We start from the raw sequence: 16,874 nt of genomic DNA on the forward strand, positions 1-16,874 counted from the left end.
GTGGAATCTGGTGTCTGTAGCAACAGAGGTCTAAGGCCAGTGCTGACCTCAACAGAGATCATCTTCAAGGTCATGAGTCCTTCTCCCAGAGACCTGACTCCCACCCTTGCCTTTAGTTCATTGATTCATTCATTCATTCATTCATTTAAATATTCAAATATTCAAACACTCAAATATTCATTGAAGGTCTGCCAGGTACTAGATGTCATGTTATTGTGATGAGTCAGGGAAAGCTGAGTCTTGTCCCCATGTATATACATGGTCCAGAAGAGCAGATATGGGGGCCTGTGTGGCTCAGTTGGTTGATCATCCCAACTTTTTATTTTTGGCTTAGGTCATGACCCCAAGGTCATGGGAAAGTCTCTCTCTCTCTCTCTCTCTCTTTCCCCCTCCCCCCCCTCCCCCTGCCTCCCTCTCCCCCTCTCCCTCCCTCTGCCCACAGTACTCTCTTCCTCTCTAAAAGCAAAAACAAACAAACAGAAGAGCAGATAAACACACCAAAAATGGAGCTCTTGATTACATATTGTGGTCTGTTTTTTAGGGGGTTTTTCTTTGTTTATTTTTTTTATTTTATTTTTTATTTTTTAAAATTTACATCCAAATTAGTTAGCATATAGTGAAATAATGATTTCAGGAGTAGATTCCTTAATGCCCCTTACCTATTTAGCCCATCCCCCCTCCCACAACCCCTCCATCAACCCTCAGTTTGTTCTCCATATTTATGAGTCTCTTCTGTTTTGTTGAATGAGTTCAGCCAGTATGACAGTAGCTGGGCAGCTACTGTCCCCATCTCTGTTTTTATATTATTTTTGTTTCCCTTCCCTTATGTTCATCTGTTTTGTCCCCTAAAGTCCTCATATGAGTGAAGTCATATGTTTTTTGTCTTTCTCTAATTTCACTTAGCATAATACCCTCCAGTTCCATCCACGTAGTTGGAATGACAAGATTTCATTCTTTTTGATTACCAAATAATATTCCATTATATATATATGCCACATTTTCTTTATCCATTCATCCATCAATGGACATTTGGGCTCTTTCCATACTTTGGCTATTAATTATAGTGCTGCTATAAACATGGGGGTGCATGTGTCCCTTCAAAACAGCACACCTATATCCCTTGGATAAATGTCTAGTAGTGCAATTGCTAGGTCGTAGGATAGTTCTATTTTTAGTTTTTTGAGGAACCTCCATACTGTTTTCCAGAGTGGCTGCACCAGTTTCCATTGCCACCAGCAGTGCAAAAGAGATCCTCTTTCTCTGCATCTTTGCCAACATCTGTTGTGGCCTGAGTTGTTAATGTTAGCCATTCTGACAGGTGTCAGGTGGTATCTCATTGTGGTTTTGATTTGTATTTCCCTGATGATGAGTGGTGTTGAGCCTTTTTTCATGTGTTAGTTGGCCATCTGGATGTCTTCCTTGGAGAAGTGTCTATTCATGTCTTTTTCCCATTTCTTCACTGGATTATTTGTTTTTTGGGTGTTGAATTTGATAAGTTCTTTATAGATTTTTGGATACTAACCCTTTATCTGATATGTCATTTGCAAATATCTTCTCCCATTCTGTCAGTTGCCTTTTAGTTTTGCTGATTGTTTCCTTTGCTGTGCAGAAGCTTTTTATTTTGATGGGGTCCCAGTAGTTCATTTTTGCTTTTATTTCCCTTGCCTCTGGAGACGTTTTGAGTAAGAAGCTGCTGTGGGCAAGATGAAAGAGGTTTTTGCCTGCTTTCTCCTCGAGGATTTCTCCTCAATGCATTTATGCATTTCTCTTTGATGGCTTCCTGTCTTACATTGAGGTCTTTCATCCATTTTGAGTTTATTTTTGTGTATGGTGTAAGAAAGTGGTCCAGGTTCATTTTTCTGCATGTTGCTGTCCAGTTTCCCCGGCACCACTTGCTGAAAAGATTATCTTTATTCCGTTGCATATTCTTTCCTGCTTTGTCAAAGATTAGTTGGCCATACGTTTGTGGGTCCATTTCTGGGTTCTCTATTCTGTTCCATTGATCTGAGTGTCTGTTCTTGTGCCAGTACCATACTGTCTTGATGATTACAGCTTTGTAGTATAACTTGAAGTCTGGGATTGTGATGTCTCCTGCTTTGGTTTTCGTTTTCAAGATTGCTTTGACTATTCACAGTCTTTTCTGGTTCCATACAAATTTTAGGATTATTTGTTCTAGCTCTGTGAAGAATGCTGGTGTTACTTTGATCGGGATTGCATTGAATATGTAGATTGCTTTGGGTAGTATCGACATTTTAATAATGTTTGTTCTTCCTATCCAGGAGCATGGAATCTTTTTCCATTTCTTTGTGTCTTCAATTTCTTTCATAAGCTTTCTATAGTTTTCAGTGTATACATTTTTCACCTCTTTTGTTAGATTTATTCCTAGGTATTTTATGGTTTTTGGTGTAACTGTAAATGGGATCGATTCCTTCATTTCTCTTTCTGTCACTTCATTGTTGGTGTATAGGAATGCAACTGATTTCTGTGCATTCATTTTATATCCTGCAGCTTTGCTGACTTCATGGATTGGTTCTAGCAGTTTTTTGGTGGAATCTTTTGGGTTTTCCATATAGAGTATCATGTCACCTGCAAAGAGTGAAAGTTTGACCTCCTCCTTGCTGATTTGGATGCCTTTTATTTCTTTGCGTTGTCTGATTGCTGAGGGTAAGATTTCCAATACTATGTTGAATAACAGTGGCGAGAGTGGATATCCCTGTCATGTTCCTAATCTTAGGGGGAAAGTTCTCAGTTTTTCCCCATTGAGGATGATAGTAGCGTTGGGTCATTCATATATGGCTTTTGTGATCTCGAGGTATGCTTCTATCCCTACTTTCTTGAGGGTTTTTATCAAGAAAGGATGCTGTATTTTGTCAAATGCTTTCTCTGCATCTATTGAGAGGATCATATGGTTCTTGTCCTTTCTTTTATTGATGTGATGAATCACATTAATTGTTTTGCAGATATCAAACCAGCCGTGCGTTCCAGGTATAAATCCCGCTTTGTCATGGTGAATAATTTTTTTAATGTATTGTTGGATCTGGTTGGCTAATATCTTGCTGAGGATTTTTGCATCCATGTTCATTAGGGAAATTGGTCTATAGTTCTCCTTTCTAGTGTGGTCTATTGTCTCGTTTTGGAATCAAGGTAATGCTGACTTCCCAGAAAGAGTTTGGAAGATTTCCTTCCATTTCTATTTTTTGGAACAGTTTCAAGAGAACAGGTGTTAACTCTTCCTTAAATGTTTGATAGAATTCCCCTGGAAAGCCATCTGGCCCTGGACTCTTGTTCTTTGGCAGATTTTTGATTACTAATTCGATTTCTTTACTGGTTATGGGTCCATTCAAATTCTCTATTTCTTCCTGTTTCAGTTTTGGTAGTGTATATGTTTCTAGGAATTTGTCCATTTCTTCCAGATTACCCATTTTATTGGCATATAATTGTTCCTAATATTATCTTATTATTGTTTTTATTTCTGGTGTGTTGGTTGTGATCTCTCCTCTTTCATTCTTGATTTTATTTATTTGGGTCCTTTCCTTGTTCTTTTTGATCAAACTGGCTCTTGGTTTATCAATTTTGTTAATTCTTTCAAAGAACCAGCTCTGGTTTCATTGATCTGTTCTACTGTTTTTTGCGGTTTCAATAGCATTAATTTCTGTTCTAATCTTTATTATTTCCTGTCTTCTTCTGGTTTTGGGTTTTATTTGCCGTTCTTTTTCCAGCTCCTTAAGGCGTAAGGGTAGTTTGTGTATCGGAGATCTTTCTTCCTTCTTTAGAAAGGCCTGGATTGCTATATACTTTCCTCTTATGACTGCCTTTGGTGCGTCCCAGAGGCTTGGGGTTGTGGTATCATTTTCATTGACTTCCATATACTTTTTAATTTCCTCTTTAACTGCTTTGAGGAAATTCATTAGCCCATTCATTCCTTAGTAGGATGTTCTTCAGTCTCCAAGTATTTGTTACCTTTCCAAATTGTTTCTTGTGGTTGATTTTGAATTTCGTAGAGTTGTGGTCTGAAAATACGCAAGGTATGATCTCTATCTTTTTGTACTTACTAAGGACTGATTTGTGTCCCAGTATATGTCTGTTCTGGAGAACGTTCCATGTGCACTAGAGAAGAATGTATATTAGGCTGAAATGTTCTGAATATATCTGTTATGTCCATCTGGTCCAGTGTGTCATTCAAAGCCATTGTTTCCTTGTTGGTTTTTTGATTAGATGATCTGTCTATTGTGATGAGTAGGGTGTTGAAGTCTCCTACTGTTATGGTATTACTGTCGATGAGTTTCTTTATGTTTGTGATTAATTGATTTATATATTTGGGTGCTTCCACATTTGGCACATAAATGTTTACAGTTGTTAGATCTTCTTGGTCTATAGACCCCTTGATTATGATATAATGCCCTTCTGCATCTCTTGATACAGTCTTTATTTTAAAGTCTAGATTGTCTGATATAAGTATGGCTACTCTGGCTTTCTTTTGTTGACCATTAGCATGGTAGATGGTTCTCCAACCCCTTATTTTCTTTTATTTTTTTTTTAATTTTTTTTTCAACGTTTTTTATTTATTTTTGGGACAGAGAGAGACAGAGCATGAACGGGGGAGGGGCAGAGAGAGAGGGAGACACAGAATCGGAAACAGCCTCCAGGCTCCGAGCCATCAGCCCAGAGCCTGACGCGGGGCTCGAACTCACGGACCGCGAGATCGTGACCTGGCTGAAGTCAGACGCTTAACCGACTGCGCCACCCAGGCGCCCCCAACCCCTTATTTTCAATCTGAAGGTGTCTTTAGGTCTAAAGTAGGACTCTTATAAACAGCATATACATGGATCTTGTTTTCTTATCCATTCTGTTACCCTATGTCTTTTGATTGGAGCATTGAGTCCAATGACGTTTAAAGTGAGTACTAAAAGATATGAATTTATTGGATTATGATGCTTATAGAGTTGGAGTTTCTGGTGGTGTTCTCTGGTACTTTCTAATCTTTTGTTGCTTTTGGTGTGTGTGTGTGTATATATATATATATATATATATATATATATATATATAATATCTTTACATTTATATAAAATTTTATATTTATATATATTTATATATTTGGTATATGTATATATATATTTTTTTTTCATCTTTTCTCCCCTCAGAGATTCCCCTTAAAATGTCTTGCAGAGCTGATTTAGTGGTCACAAACTCCTTTAATTTTTGTTTGTCTGGGAAACTTTCTCTCTCCTTCTATTTTTTAATGACAGCCTTGCTGGATAAAGTATTCTTGGCTGCATAATTTTCTGATTCAGCACACTGAATATATCCCGCCACTCCTTTCTGGCCTGCCAAGTTTCTGTGGATAGGTCTGCTGCAAACCTGATCTGCCTTCCCTTGTAGGTGAGGGACTTTTTTCCCTTGCTGCTTTCATGAGTCTATGCTTGCCTGAGTATTTTGTGAATTTGACTATGGTATGCCTTGTTGATGGTCAGTTTTTGTTGAATCTAATGGGGATACTCTGTGCTTCCTGGATTTTGATGTCTGTGTCTTTCCTGAGGTTAGGAAAGTTTTCCACCATGATTTGCTCATATAACCCTTTTACCCCTATTTCTCTCTCTCACTCCTCTGGGACCCCTATGATTCTGATGTTGTTCCTTTCTATTGAGTCACTGAGTTCTCTAAATCTTAAATCGTGCTCTTTTGCCTTAATCTCCCTCTTTTTTTCTACTTCGTTATTCTCTATAAGTTTGTCCTCTATATCGCTGATTCTCTGTTCTGCCTCATCCATCCTTGCCACCGCTGCATCCATCCATGATTGCAGCTCAGTTATAGCATTTTTAAAATCATTCTGGCTATTTTTTACTTCTATTTTCAGCTCCAGCTAGTATTCATATTATCGTGATTCTAAATTCCAGTTCAGACATCTTGCTTGTATCTGTGTTGGTTAAATCCCTGGCTGTTATTTCTTCATGCTCTTTCCTTTGGGGTGAATTCCTTCATTTTGTCATTTTGAAGGGAGGAAAGGAATTAATGAGGTAGAAAAATTGAAGTTAAAAAAATTAAAATTAAAAAAATATTAAAATTAAAAACACACACATAAAATCGAATAGATGATGCTAGATCCTAGGTGTGTTTTGGTCTTGGTGTTAAAAGTGGTGTGACAGATTAGAGGGGAAAAAAAGAGGGTGAGGGGGTGAGAAAAAAAGGAAATTATGTGAGAATTTGCAAAAATGAATACGGTGAAGTAGACTAAAATGAGATTATGAGGTAAAATAAAATTTGAATAAATATATACAAAAGTAAAGAATATAGTAGAAAAAAATTAAAAATATTTTTAATAAAAATTAAAAATAAATATGAATTTTTCTTTTTCTGTAGTTAAGAAAAAGGGAAAGAAACAAAAAAGAGAAAAAGGATTTAAAAAAAAGAAATCATTTGAAAATTTGAAAAAAGTGAATATACTGTAGTAGACTAAAGTAAAATGATGGAAGTAAAATAGAATTTGAAAAAATTTACATAAATGCAAAACTATAGTATTATATTTTTTCAGTATTCAGTATAATATTGTATTTTTTCACTTTTCAGCACTTGAAAAAGTGCCACTTCCTTCTGATGAGAAATTACTGTCATTTGAATTGTTTTTATTGTATACATAAGGTGTCATTTGTCTTTTGTTTATTTCAAGAATTTTACTTTACTTTTTACACTATGAGTTATGATATACCTTGGTGTCTATTTCTTAGGGATTTTCCACATTTAAAGAGAGATTTCACCTCTTTGAATAAATAGATTTAAATTTTTTCAAATTTGGGAAATTGTAAGCCATTATTTCTTCAAATACACTTTCAGTCCCACTCTCTTCTTCTTTTCCCTTAGGACTCTGATGACATGAATGATAGATCTTTTGTTCTAGTCCCATAAGCCCCTGAGGCTCTGTTTAATTCCCCCGTGCCAGCCTATTTTACCCTCTCTTGTTCAGATAGGCTAATTCCCATAGTTTTTCCCTTCAAATTCACAGATTTTTCTTCTGTCCTCTCCATTCTGCTATTCATTCCTTTCATTGAGTTGTTTGGGGTTTTTGGCCATTATGTGTTTTTTCCATTCTAAAATTTCGACATTGTTCTTCTTTGTATCTTTGTTTCTTTTCTGAGACTTTCTGTTTTTTTATCAAAACTTTCTATTTTTATCATTTGTTTCAGGTGTGTTTGTAATTGGTGGTTGAAGCACTTTTATAATAGATTCATTAAAATTGCTTTCAGATAATTCTACCTTCTTATCTCATTCTTAGTGTCTGTTAGTTGTATTTTCTCATCATGTTGAGACTTTTTTCTTTTTCCATTTTTTTAAAATTTACATCCAAGTTAGCCTCTAGTGCTATAATGATTTCAGTTGTCAATTGCAATGATTCGTCCCCTGTGTATAACACCCAGTGCTCATCCCAACAAGTGTCCTTCCTAAAGCCCCTTACCCATTTAGTTCACCCCCCCAGCCACAACCCCTCCAGCAATCCTGTTTGTTCTCGGTATTTAAGAGTCTCTTATATTTTCTTACCCTCCTTGTTTTTATATTATTTTTGATTCCCTTCCCTTTTGTTCATCTGTTTTGTGTCTTAAGTTACTCATATGAGTGAAGTCGTATGATATTTGTCTTTCTCTGGCTGACTAATTTCACTTAGTATAATACCCTCTAGTTCCATTAATATAGTTGCAAATGGCAAAATTTCATTCTTTTTGATCGCTGAGTAATACTCCATTGTGTATATATACCACATGTTCTTTATCCGTTCATCCATCGATGGACATTTGGGCTCTTTCCATACTTTGGCTATTGTTGTTAGTGCTACTATAAACATTAGGGTGCGTGTGCCCCTTCGAAACAGCATACCTATATCCCTTGGATAAATACCTAGTAGTGTAATTGCTGAGTCATATGGTAGTTCTATTTTTAATGTTTTGAGGAACCTCCATACTGTTTTCCAGAGTGGCTCACCAGTTTGCATTCCTACCAGCAGGGCAAAAGAGATCCTCTTTCTCTGCATCTTTGCCAACATCTGTTGTGGCCTGAGTTGTTAATGTTAGCCATTCTGACAGGTGTCAGGTGGTATCTCATTGTGGTTTTGATTTATATTTCCCTGATGATGAGTGATGTTGAGCCTTTTTTCATGTATTAGTTAGCCATCTGGATGTCTTCTTTGGAGAAATGTCTACTCATGTCTTTTGCCCATTTCTTCACTGGATTGTTTGTTTTTTGGGTGTTGAGTTTGATAAGTTCTTTATAGATTTTGGATACTAACCCATTATCTGATATGTCGTTTGCAAATATCTTCTCCCATTCTGTTGGTTGCCTTTTAGTTTTGCTGATTGTTTCTTTTGCTGTGGAGAGGCTTTTTATTTTGATGAGGTCCCAATAGTTCATTTTTTCTTTTATTTCCCTTGCCTCTGGATATGTGTTGAGTAAGAAGTTGCTGCAGCCGAGGTCAAGGAGGTGATTCCCTGCTTTCTCCTCGAGGATTTTAATGGCCTCCTGTCTTATACTTAGGTCTTTCATCCATTTTGAGTTTATTTTTGTGTATGGTGTAAGTAAATGATCCAGGTTCATTTTTCTGCATGTCACTGTCCAGTTTTCCCAGCACGATTGCTGAAGAGACTGTCTTTATTCCATTGGATTTTCTTTCCTGCTTTGTCAATGATTAAATGGCCATATATTTGTGAGTCCATTTCTGAGTTCTCTAATCTATTCCATTGATCTGAGTGTCTGGTTTTGTACGATTTCCATACTGTCTTGATGATTACAGCTTTGTAATACAGCTTGAAGTCCAGAATTGTGATGCCTCCAGATTTGGTTTTCTTTTTCAGGATATCTTTGGTTATTCAGGGTCTCTTCTCATTCCATACAAATTTTAGGATTGTTTTTTTCTCTATGAAGAATGTCTCTATGTTTCAGCTCTATGAAGAATGCTGGTGTTATTTTGATAAGCGTGTCATTGAATATGTAGATTGCTTTGGGTGGTATCGATATTTTAATAATGTTTGTTCTTGCAATCCAGGAGTAAGGAATATTTTTCCATTTTTTTGTGTCTTCAATTTCTTTCGTAAACTTTTTATACTTCTCAGTGTATAGATTTTTCACCTCTTTGGTTAGATTTATTCCTAGGTATTTTATGGTTTTTGGTGCAACTGTAAATGGGATAGATTACTTGATTTCTCTTGCTGTCACTTCATTATTGGTGTATAGGAATACAACTGATTTCTGTGCATTGATTTTATATCCTGCAACTTTGCTGAATTCATGGATCAGTTCTAGCAGTTTTTTGGTGGAATCTTTTGGGTTTTCCATATAGAGTATCATGTCATTTGCGAAGAGTAAAAAGTTTGACTTCCTCCTTGCCAATTTGGATGCCTTGTTACTCCTTTGTGTTGTCTGATTGCTGAGGCTAAGACTTTTAATACTATATTGAATAACAGTGGCGAGAGTAGACATCCCTGTCATGTTCCTGACCTTATGGGTAAGCTCTCAGTTTTTCCCAAATGAGGATGATATTGATGGTGGGTCTTTCACATATGGCTTTTTATGATCTTGAGGTACGATCCTCTTATCCCTACGTTCTTGAGGGTTTTTATCATGAAACGATGCTGTATTTTGTCAAGTGCTTTCTCTGCATCTATAGAGAGGATCATGTGGTTCTTGTCCTTTCTTTTATTAATGTGATATATCACATTGATTGTTTTGCGAATATTGAACCAGCCCTCCATCCTGGGTATATATCCCACTTGGTCGTGATGAATAATTCTTTTAATGTATTGTTGTATCTGGTTGGTCTGTTTCCTGTTGAGTAATTTCACATCGGTGTTCATCAGGGAAATTGGTCTGGAGTTCTCCTTTTTTAGTGGGGTCTTGGTCTGGTTTTGAAATCAAGGTAATGCTGACTTCCTAGAATGAGTTTGGAAGCTTTCCTTACATTTCTAATTTTTGGAACAGCTTCAAAATAATAGGTGTTAACTCTTCTTTAAATGTTTGGTAGAATTCCCCTGGAAAGTTGCCCAGCCCTGGACTCTTGGGGTTTTTTGGGAGATTTTTGATTACGAATTCTATTTCTTTACTGGTTACAGGAGATTTCTTTTGTAAAAAGTGATTTTAGATTAAATCCCTGGCATTTAGGGTATAGGTTATTAAATTCTGGATCTTATTCAAGTCTTTTTTAGCTACCTCCTCTGACAGTGCACCACTGAAGGAAAGGGAATAATGCATTGCTTGCTTACTGCCAGGTAGGGCTGGAAGCCCAGGATTCCCCCATCTCTATTCACACACTGGGCGAAGAGGAGCACCTCATTGCTGGTGGACTGGCAGGGAGTCAGCATTCTTCTGATCCCACCTTGTCCGAGAGGGAGAGGGATGCCTTATTACTGCTCCCCACATGACCTTCGTCAACATGAAGGGGGGAGCTCATTACCACCAGGCAGAGTACCACTTACTCTCCACTTAGTCTTCTCTTATCCCACATCAGCCAGAAGGAGTGAGCACCACATTCCACATAGATTAGGTCAGAGTCCAGGCTCCCCACTTGGTCTTTGCTGATGAAAGTGGGGCTGCAGTCTTTCCTGTGATGTTTGTCTGGAATACAGCAGCTGTTGTCTAGAAGTTCTGTGCTTTGCTAGGCTGTCCCTCTTCTGGACCTTTGGCTAGACAGAGCAGGCTTTTGTTGAGTCTTTTCTTTTTGGGTCTTGCCCACTGATTGACATTTCTGGCTTGTTGGCTTCTCCAGCATCCAGTCTGGGATATATGAAATAAACCAGCACCACCCTCCAAAACACCAAACTCAGGTAACTTACCTCTGTGTTGTTTGTTGAATCCTGAGGTCCCTGGCCAGCCACTTTTTCCCTCCACCTTTTAAAATCTTATGTTTATTTTATGTATAATGTCCAGCATTTTTAGTTGTATTTAGTGAGAGGATTGGGAAGAGATGTGTCTACCCCATCTTGTCTTAACGTGGAAATTCCCATTATTTTACCTAGTACTTGGAACCACATTTTATCTTTTTTTCTTTAATTTTAATTTTAGTTAACATTCCCACAGCAAGAGGGACTTGACATCTGGAAGGTTATAAGCTAACAGCTCTGCTCGGAGAATGGGAGGACTGGAGGACAGTGGGAGGGAGAGTTGTTGAGCCCCGGATGACAGAGCTCAGCTTGGTGGGAAACAAAGCCACTCGACAGCGCCATCTCCCTTGCCCATCCCCCAGCCAAAATCCCAAAGGGAACCAGTTCCTTCCAGGGAACTTGCTTGCACCGCACAAACCCCCAACGCTGTGCTTCTGCAGATCAATCCCTCTGGCGGGTCTGAATCCCTCCTGATGCCGCAGGGCCCCTCCCGAAGCAGATCTCTGAAGGAAAAGCAAGCTGAGCCTACCCCTCCCGCCCCTGTGCACCTTGCCGATCCACCCCAGCTAATATGCCAGATCCCCAGCACCACAAGCCTGGCAGTGTGCAAGTAGCCCAGATGGGCCACGCCACCCCACAGTGAATCCCGCCCCTAGGAGAGGGCAAGTGAAGGCACACACCAGTCTGACTGTGGCCCCAGCGGTGGGCTGGGGGCAGACATCAGGTCTGAGGGCGGCCCCGCCCACCAACACAAGTTATTCAAGACAGCACAGGAGAAGTGTCCCGTGGTCCCGCACCACTCCAGGGACTATCCAAAATGATGAAACGGAAGAATTCCCCTCAGAAAAACGTCCAGGAAATAACAACAGCTAACAAACTGATCAAAAATGATTTAAACAATATAACAGAAAGTGAATTTAGAATAATAGTCATAAAGTTAATCGCTGGGCTTGAAAAAAGTGTAAAGGACAGCAGAGAATCTCTTGCTACAGAGATCAAGGGACTAAAGAACAGCCAGGAGGAGCTAAAAAATGCTATCAATGAACTGAAAAATAAAATGGAGACAACTATGGTTCAGATTGAAGAGGCAGAGGAGAGAATAGGTGAACTAGAAGATAAAATTATGGAAAAAGAAGAAGCTGAGAAAAAGATAAAAATATCCAGGAGTATGAGGGGAAAATTAGAGAACTAAGTGGTGCACTAAAGAGAAATAATATATGCATAATTGGTATTCCAGAGGAGAAAGAGAGCAGGAAAGGTGCTGAAGGTGGACTTGAAGAAATAATAGCTGAGAACTTCCCTGATCTGGGGAAGCAAAAAGGCATTGAAATCCAAGAGGCACAGAGAACTCCCTTCAGACATAACTTGAATCGATCTTCTGCACAACATGGCATAGTGAAACTGGCAAACTACAAGGATGAAGAGAAAATTCTGAAAGCAGCTAGAGATAAACGTGCTCTAACATATAAAGGGAGACCTATAAGACTCATGACCCATCTCTCTACTTACACTTGGCAGGCCAGAAAGGAATGGCAGGAGATCTTCAATGTGATGAACAGAAAAAATATGCAGCCAAGAATCCTTTATCCAGCAAGTCTGTCATTTAGAATAGAAGGAGAGATAAAGGTCTTCCCAAACAAACAAAAACTGAAGGAATTCATCACCACTAAACCAGCCCTACAAGAGATCCTAAAAGGGATCCTGTGAGACAAAGTACCAGAGACATCGCTACAAGCATGAAACCTACTGACATCACAGTGACTCTAAACCCATATCTTTCTATAATAACACTGAATGTAAATGGACTAAATGCGCCAACCAAAAGACATAGGGTATCAGAATGGATAAAAAAACAAGACCCATCTATTTGCTGTCTACAAGAGACTCATTTTAGACCTGAGGACACCTTCAGATTGAGAGTGAGGGGATGGAGAAATATTTATCATGCCACTGAAAGTCAAAAGAAAGCTGAAGTAGCCATACTTATATCAGACAAACTAGACTTTAAATTAAAGGCTGTAACAAGAGATGAAGAAGGGCATTATATAATAATCACGGTCTATCCATCAGGAAGAGCTAACAATTATAAATGTCTATGCGCCTAATACGGGAGCCCCCAAATATATAAAACAATTACTCACAAACATAAGCAACCTTATTGATAAGAATGTGATAATTGCAGGGGACTTTAACACTCCACTTACAGAAATGGATAGATCATCTAGACACGCGGTCAGTAAAGAAACAAGGGCCCTCCTTTTTAGCAACATAGATGGAACTGGAGAGTGATGCTAAGTGAAATAAGCCATACAGAGAAAGACAGATACCATATGGTTTCACTCTTATGTGGATCCTGAGAAACTTAACAGAAACCCATGGGGGAGGGGAAGGAAAAAAAAAAAGAGATTATAGTGGAAGAGATCCAAAGCATAAGCGACTCTTAAAAACTGAGAAAAAACTGAGGGTTGATGGAGGGTGCGAGGGAGGGGAGGGTGGGTGATGGGTATTGAGGAGGGCACCTTTTGTGATGAGCACTGGGTGTTGTATGGAAACCAATATGACAATAAACTTCATATATTGAAAAAAAAAAAAAGAAAGAAAGAAACAAGGGCCCTGAATGATACATTGGATCAGATGGACTTCACAGATATATTTAGAACTCTGCATCCCAAAGCAACAGAATATACTTTCTTCTCAAGTGCACATGCAACATTCTCCAAGATAGATCACATACTGGGTCACAAAACAGCCCTTCATAAGTATACAAGAATTGAAATCATACCATGCATACTTTCAGACCACAGTGCTATGAAGCTTGAAATCAACCACAGGAAAAAGTCTGGAAAACCTCCAAAAGCATGGAGGTTAAAGAACACCCTACTAACGAATGAGTGGGTCAACCAGGCAATTAGAGAAGAAATTAAAAAATATATGGAAACAAATGAAAATGAAAATACAACAATCCAAAGGCTTTGGGATGAAGCGAAGGCAGTCCTGAGAGGAAAATCCGTTGCAATCCAGGCCTATCTCAAGAAACAAGAAAAATCCCAAATACAAAATCTAACAGCACACCTAAAGGAAATAGAAGCAGAACAGCAAAAACACCCGAAACCCAGCAGAAGAGAAATAATAAAGATCAGGGCAGAAATAAACAATATAGAATCTAAAAAAACTGTAGAGCAGATCAACGAAACCAAGAGTTGGTTTTTTGAAAAAATAAACAAAATTGATAAACCTCTAGCCAGGCTTCTCAAAAAGAAAAGGGAGATGACCCAAATAGATAAAATCATGAATGAAAATGGAATTATTACAACCAACCCCTCAGAGATACAAGCAATTATCAGGGAATACTATGAAAAATTATATGCCAACAAACTGGACAACCTGGAAGAAATGGACAAATTCCTAAACACCCACACCCTTCCAAAACTCAACCAGGAGGAAATAGAAAGCTTGAACAGACCCATAACCAGCGAAGAAATTGAATCAGTCATCAAAAATCTCCCAAAAAATAAGAGTCCAGGACCAGATGGCTTCCCAGGGGAGTTCTACCAGATGTTTAAAGCTATCCTTCTCAAGCTATTCCAAAAAATAGAAAGGGAAGGAAAACTTCCAGACTCATTCTATGCAGCCAGTATTACTTTGATTCCTAAACCAGACAGAGACCCAGTAAAAAAAGAGAACTACAGGCCAATATCCCTGATGAATATGGATGCAAAAATTCTCAATAAGATACTAGCAAATCGAATTCAACAGCATATAAAAAGAATTATTCACCATGATCAAGTGGGATTCATTCCTGGGATTCAGGGCTGGTTCAACCTTCGCAAATCAATTAACGTGATACATCACATTAATAAAAGAACCATATGATCCTGTCAATCGATGCAGAAAAGGCATTTGACAAAATTCAGCGCCTTTTCTTAATAAAAAACCCTTGAGAAAGTCGGGATAGAAGGAACATACTTAAACATCATAAAAGCCATTTATGAAAAGCCCACAGCTAACATCATCCTCAATGGGGAAAAACTGAGAGCTTTTTCCCTGAGATCAGGAACACGACAGGGATCTCCACTCTCACCGCTGTTGTTTAACATAGTGTTGGAAGTTCTAGCATCAGCAATCAGACAACAAAAGGAAATCAAAGGCATCAAAATTGGCAAAGATGAAATGAAGCTTTCACTTTTTGCAGATGGCATGATATTATACATGGAAATCCGATAGACTCCACCAGAAGTCTGCTAGAACTGATACATGAATTCAGCAGTTGCAGGATACAAAATCAATGTACAGAAATCAGTTGCAGTCTTATACACTAACAATGAAGCAACAGAAAGGCAAATAAACTGATCCCATTCACAATTGCACCAAGAAGCATAAAATACCTAGGAATAAATCTAACCAAAGATGTAAAAGATCTGTATGCTGAAAACTATAGAAAGCTTATGAAGGTAATTGAAGAAGATATAAAGAAATGGAAAGACATTCCCTGCTCATGGATTGGAAGAATAAATATTGTCAAAATGTCAATACTACCCAAAGCTATCTACACATTCAATGCAATCCCAATCAAAATTGCACCAGCATTCTCCTCGAAACTAGAACAAGCAATTCTAAAATTCATATGGAAACACAAAAGGCCCCGAATAGCCAAAGTAATTTTGAAGAAGAAGACCAAAGCAGGAAGCATCACAATCCCAGACTTTAGCCTCTACTACAAAGCTGTAATCATCAAGACAGCATGGTACTGGCACAAAAACAGACACATAGACCAATGGAATAGAATAGAAACCCCAGAACTAGGCCCACAAACGTATGGCCAACTCATCTTTGACAAAGCAGGAAAGAACATCCAGTGGAAAAAAGACAGTCTCTTTGCTGAACTCATGTATCAGTTCTAGCAGACTTTTGGTGGAGTCTGTCGGGTTTTCCATGTAGAGTATCATTTCATCTGCGAAAAGTGAAAATTTGACTTCATCTTTGCCAATTTTGATGTCTTTTATTTCATTTTGTTGTCTGGATTGCTGATGCTAGGACTTCCAATACTATGTTAAACAATAGAGGTGAGAGTGGACATCCCAGTCGTGTTCCTGATCTCAGGAGGAAATCTCTCAGTTTTTCCCCATTGAGGATGACATTAGCTGTGGGCTTTTCAGAAATGGCTTCTGTGATGTTTAAGTATGTTCCTTCTATCCCGACTTTCTTGAGGGCTTTCATCAAGAAAGGATGCTGTATTTTGTCAAATGCTTTTTCTGCATCTATTGACAGGACCATATGGTTCTTATCTTATCATTTGGTACTTTTCTATTATTCTCCCACTCTCTGGCCCAGTCACCTTTGCCAGCCAAAGAGCTTCAGAGTTCGTAATGGGGTTACACTAGCAATTTGCTAGCAAATCTAATGAAAAGCATCCACTGGCCTATGATTTTCAACTGGTTCTTGAATTATGAATTAATGCAATTTATCTCATGGACAATCTCTTATAAAACATGATCTCGGGATATGGGGTGGTTGGGTGGTGGGAGGGAACGTTTTTTAAAGGGATGTGGCAGACATGTCCATGTGGCTCCCGGTGGCATTATCCACTACTGCAAGTAACCAGACACCTGACTTTGAACTGCGCATATGGCTGCTCAGGCTACAGAGTTCCTAGCATCCTCTGTGGCTGGGCTGGTTGTGTGACCAGGATGTCCCCCCTGGATGGGAAGCAAAGTGATTTGTACTTCTGTGATGTCTCCTAGCAGAGAGAATCAGGCACTTTCTGCTTCTCTCCCTGTCCTGCTGCTGGGATGTGAGCTCCATCCTGGCCTGTGTGGACAAGGGCAACTCCTCTGGGATGACAAGGCTTCAGGGAGAGGGACTTCCTGGAGCAGCCCTACCAGGCCAGCCCTGGACTGTCTGCCTCTAGACCAAGCAGGAGAGAGATGCAAACTCATGCAAGGGACCTCTTTGACAGCAGCTGAACCTTATTCTAACCAGGACAGCAGTCTTGGGGAAGAGTTTTCTGTGTGGTTCCTT

Source organism: Panthera uncia, chromosome A2 (genome assembly GCF_023721935.1).
Source record: "Panthera uncia isolate 11264 chromosome A2, Puncia_PCG_1.0, whole genome shotgun sequence".
Classification (NCBI taxonomy): domain Eukaryota; kingdom Metazoa; phylum Chordata; class Mammalia; order Carnivora; family Felidae; genus Panthera; species Panthera uncia.